Source organism: Olea europaea, unplaced genomic scaffold, assembly GCF_002742605.1.
Source record: "Olea europaea var. sylvestris unplaced genomic scaffold, O_europaea_v1 scaffold106, whole genome shotgun sequence".
Taxonomy (NCBI): Eukaryota; Viridiplantae; Streptophyta; class Magnoliopsida; order Lamiales; family Oleaceae; genus Olea; species Olea europaea.
In genome coordinates, this window is record NW_019227947.1 from 729,637 (window position 1) to 734,260 (window position 4,624).

Below are 4,624 nucleotides of genomic sequence, written 5' to 3' on the forward strand. Positions count from 1 at the left end.
TAATTCGATTCAAATCGAGCCAAAGAAAAGTGGTTTTTCATTTGATGATAACTTCGGGTTTGTTCATTTTTGGCGAATTGCTAGTTTAAATCGATTGGAATTGAGCCAATGAAAAGTGGCTTTTGATTTCATGATAACTTCGGATTTGTTCATTTTTGGCGAATTGCTAGTCTAATTCGATTAGAATCGAGCAAAAGAAAAGTGGTTTTTCATTTCATGATAACTTCGGGATTGTTCTTTTTTGGCGAACTGCTAGTCTACTTCGATTGGAATCAAGCCAATAAAAAGTGGTTTTTCATTTCATGATAACTTCGAGCTTATTCATTTTTGGCGAATTGCTAGTCCAATTCGATTGGAATCGAGCCAATGAAAAGGAGCTTTTAATTTCACGATAACTTTGGGTTTGTTGGTTTTTGGCGAATTGCTAGTCTAATTCCATTGGAATTGAGCCAAAGAAAAGCGGTTTTTTGTTTCATGATAACTTCGAATTTGTTCATTTTTGGCGAATTGCCAGTGTAAATTGATTGGAATCGTGCCAATAAAAAGTGGCTTCTGATTTGATGATAACTTTGGGTTTGTTCTTTTTTGGATAATTGCTAATATAATGCGATTGGAATCGAGCCAACGAGAAATGGTTTTTCATTTCATCATCACTTCGGGTTTGTTCGTTTTTGGCAAATTGCTAGTCTAATTCGATTAGAATCGAGCTAAAGAAAAGTGATTTTTCATTTCATGATAACTTCGGGTTTGTTCATTTTTTGGCGAATTGCTAGTCTAATCGATTGGAATCGAGCTAATGAAAGGTAGATTTTGATTTCATGATAACTTCGGATTTGTTCGTTTTTGGCGAATTGCTAGTCTAATTCAATTGAAATCGAGCCAATAAAAAGTGGTTTTTCATTTCATGATTACTTCGGATTTGTTCGTTTTTGGCGAATTGCTAGTGCAGATCGATTGGAATCGAGCCAATGAAAAGTGGCTTTTGATTTCATGATAATTTTGGATTTGTTCATTTTTGGCGAATTGTTAATCTAATTCGATTGGAATCGAGCCAAAGAAAAATGGTTTTTCATTTCATGATAACTTCGGGTTTGTTCGTTTTTGGCAAATTGCTAGTCTAATTCGATTGGAATCGAGCTAAAGAAAAGTGGTTCTTCATTTCTTGATAACTTCTGGTTTGTTCATTTTTTGCGAATTACGAGTCTAATCGATTGGAATCGAGCCAATGAAAAGTGTCTTTTGATTTCTTGATATCTTCGGGTTTGTTCATTTTGGCGAATTGGTAATCTAATTCCATTGGAATCGAGCCAAAGAAAAGTGATTTTTCATTCCATGATAACTTCAGCTTTGTTCATTTTTAGCGAATTTGTAGTCCAACTCAATTGGAATCGAGCCAATGAAAAGCGGCTTTTGATTTCTTGATATATTCGGGTATGTTCATTTTGGCGAATGGGTAGTCCTGTTCGATTTGAATCCAGCTAATGAAAAGTGGTTTTTGATTTCATGATAACTTTGGATCTGTTCATTTTTGGTGAATTAGTAGTCTAATTTGATTGGAATTGAGCCAATGAAAAGTGGTTTTTGATTTCATGATAACTTCGGGCTTGTTCATTTTTTCTCGAATTGCTAGTCGAATTCGATTAGAATCGAGCTAATGAATAGTGATTTTTGATTTCATGATAACTTCTGGTTTGTTCATTTTTGGTGAATTGCTAGTCTAATTCGATTGGAATCGAGCCAATGAAAAGTGATTTTTCATTTTGAAGATAACTTCGAATTTGTTCGTTTTTTGCAAATTGCTAGTCTAAATCGATTGGAATTGAGCCAATGAAAAGTCGCTTTTGATTTCATGATAACTTCGGGTTTGTTCATTTTTGGCGAATTGCTAGTCTAATTCGATTGGAATCGAGCAAAAGAAAAGTGGTTTTTCATTTCATGATAACTTCGGGTTTGTTCATTTTTGGCGAATTGCTAGTTTAAATCGATTGGAATCGAACTAATGAAAAGTGGATTTTGATTTCATGATTACTTCGATTTTGTTCGTTTTTGGCGAATTACTAGTCTAATTCAATTGGAATCAAGCCAACAAAAACTGGTTTTTCATTTCGTGATAACTTTGGGATAGTTCGTTTTTGGCGAACTGCTAGTCTAATTCGATTAGAATCGAGCCAATGAAAAGTGGTTTTTCAATTCATGATAACTTCGAGTTTGTTCGTTTTTGGCGAGTTGCTAGTCCAATTCGATTGTTATCGAACCAATGAAAAGCGATTTTTCATTTCATGATAACTTCGGGTTTTTTCCTTTTTGGCGAATTGCTTGTCTAAACCGATTGGAATCAAGGCAATGAAAAGTGATTTTTGATTTCATGATAACTTCGGGTTTGTTAGTTTTTGGAGAATTGCTAGTCCAATTCAATTGGATTCGTGCCAACGAAAAGTGGCTTTTTCATTTCATGATAACTTAAGGTTTCTTCGTTTTTGGCGAATTGGTAGTCCAACTCGACTGGAATTGAGCCAATGAAAAGTGATTTTTGATTTCATGATAGCTTCGGGTTTGTTCATTTTTGGCGAATTGCTAGTTTAAATCGATTGGAATCGAGCCAATGAAAAGTGGCTTTTGATTTCATGATATCTTCAATTTTGTTCGTTTTGGCAAATTGGTAGTCTAATTCGATTCGAATCCAGCTAATGAAAAGTGGTTTTTGATCTAATGATAACTTCGGATCTGTTCGTTTTTGGCGAATTGCTAGTCTAATTTGATTGGCATTGAGCCAATGAAAAGTTGTTTTTGATTTCACGAAAACTTTGGGTTTGTTCATTTTTTCGAGAATTGTTAGTCTAATTCGTTTTGGATCGAACTAATGAAAAGTGGTTTTTGATTTCATGATAACTTCGGGTTTGATCGTTTTTTGGTAAATTGCTAGTTTAATTTGATTGGAATCGAGCCAATGAAAAGTGGTTTGTCATTTTCATGATAACTTCAGGTTTGTTCATTTTTGGCGAATTGCTAGTCTAAATCGATTGGAATCGAGCCAATGAAAAGTCGCTTTTGATTTCATGATAACTTGGGTTTGTTCATTTTTGGCGAATTGCTAGTCTAATTCGATTGGAATCGAGCCAATGTAAAGCGGTTTTTCGTTTCACGACAACTTCGAGTTTGTTCATTTTTGGCAAAATACTTGTCTAATTCGATTGGAATCGAGCCAATGAAAAGTGGTTTTTCGTTTAATGATAGCTTCGGGTTTGTTCATTTTTTACGAATTGCTAGTCTAAATCGATTGGAATTGGGCCAATAAAATGTGGCTTTTGATTTCTTGATAATTTTGGGTTTGTTCGTTTTTGGCGAATTACTAGTCTAATTCGATTGGAATCGAGCCAATGAAAAGTCATTTTTCATCTCATGACAACTTCAGGTTTGTTCGTTTTTTGGAGAATTGCTAGTCTAAATCGATTGGAATCGAGCTAATGAAAAGTGGATTTTGTTTTCATGATAACTTCGGGTTTGTTCGTTTTTGGTGAATTGCTCATCTAATTCGATTGGAATCGAGCTAATGAAAAGTGGTTTTTGATTTCACGATAGCTTCGAGTTTGTACATTTTTGGCGAATTGCTAGTCTAAATGCACTGGAATAGAGCCAATGAAAAGTGGATTTTGATTTCATGATAACTTCGAGTTTGTTCGTTTTTGGCGAATTGCTAGTCTAATCGCTCGGAATCGAGCCAATGAAAGGTAGATTTTGATTTCATGATAACTTTGGGTTTGTTCATTTTTGGCGAATTGCTAGTCTAATTCAATTGTAATCGAGCCAATAAAAAGTGGTTTTTCAATTCATGATTACTTCGGATTTGTTCGTTTTTGACGAATTGCTAGTGCAAATCGATTGGAATCGAGCCAATGAAAAGTGGCTTTTGATTTCATGATAACTTTGGATTTGTTCATTTTTGGCGAATTGCTAATCTAATTCGATTGGAATCGAGCCATAGAAAATTGGTTTTTCATTTCATGATAATTTCGGGTTTGTTCGTTTTTGGCAAATTGCTAGTCTAATTCGATTGGAATCGAGCTAAAGAAAAGTGGTTCTTCATTTCATGATAACTTTAGGTTTGTTCATTTTTTTGCGAATTACGAGTCTAATCGATTGGAATCGAGCAAATGAAAAGTGTCTTTTGATTTCATGATATCTTCGGGTTTGTTCGTATTGGCGAATTGGTAGTCCAATTCCATTGGAATCGAGCCAAAGAAAAGTGCTTTTTCATTCCACGATAATTTCGGGTTTGTTCGTTTTTAGCGAATTTGTAGTCCAATTCGATTGGAATCGAGCCAATGAAAAGCAGCTTTTGATTTCTTGATGTATTCGGGTTTGTTCGTTTTGGCGAATGGGAAGTCTAGCTCAATTCGAATCCAGCTAATGAAAAGTGGTTTTTGATTTCATGATAACTTCGGATCTGTTCATTTTTGGTGAATTACTAGTCTAATTTGATTGGAATTGAGACAATGAAAAGTGGTTTTTGATTTCATGATAACTTCGGGTTTGTTAGTTTTTTCTCGAATTGCTAGTCGAATTTGATTAGAATCGAGCTAATGAAAAGCGGTTTTTGATTTCATGATAACTTCTGGTTTGCTAG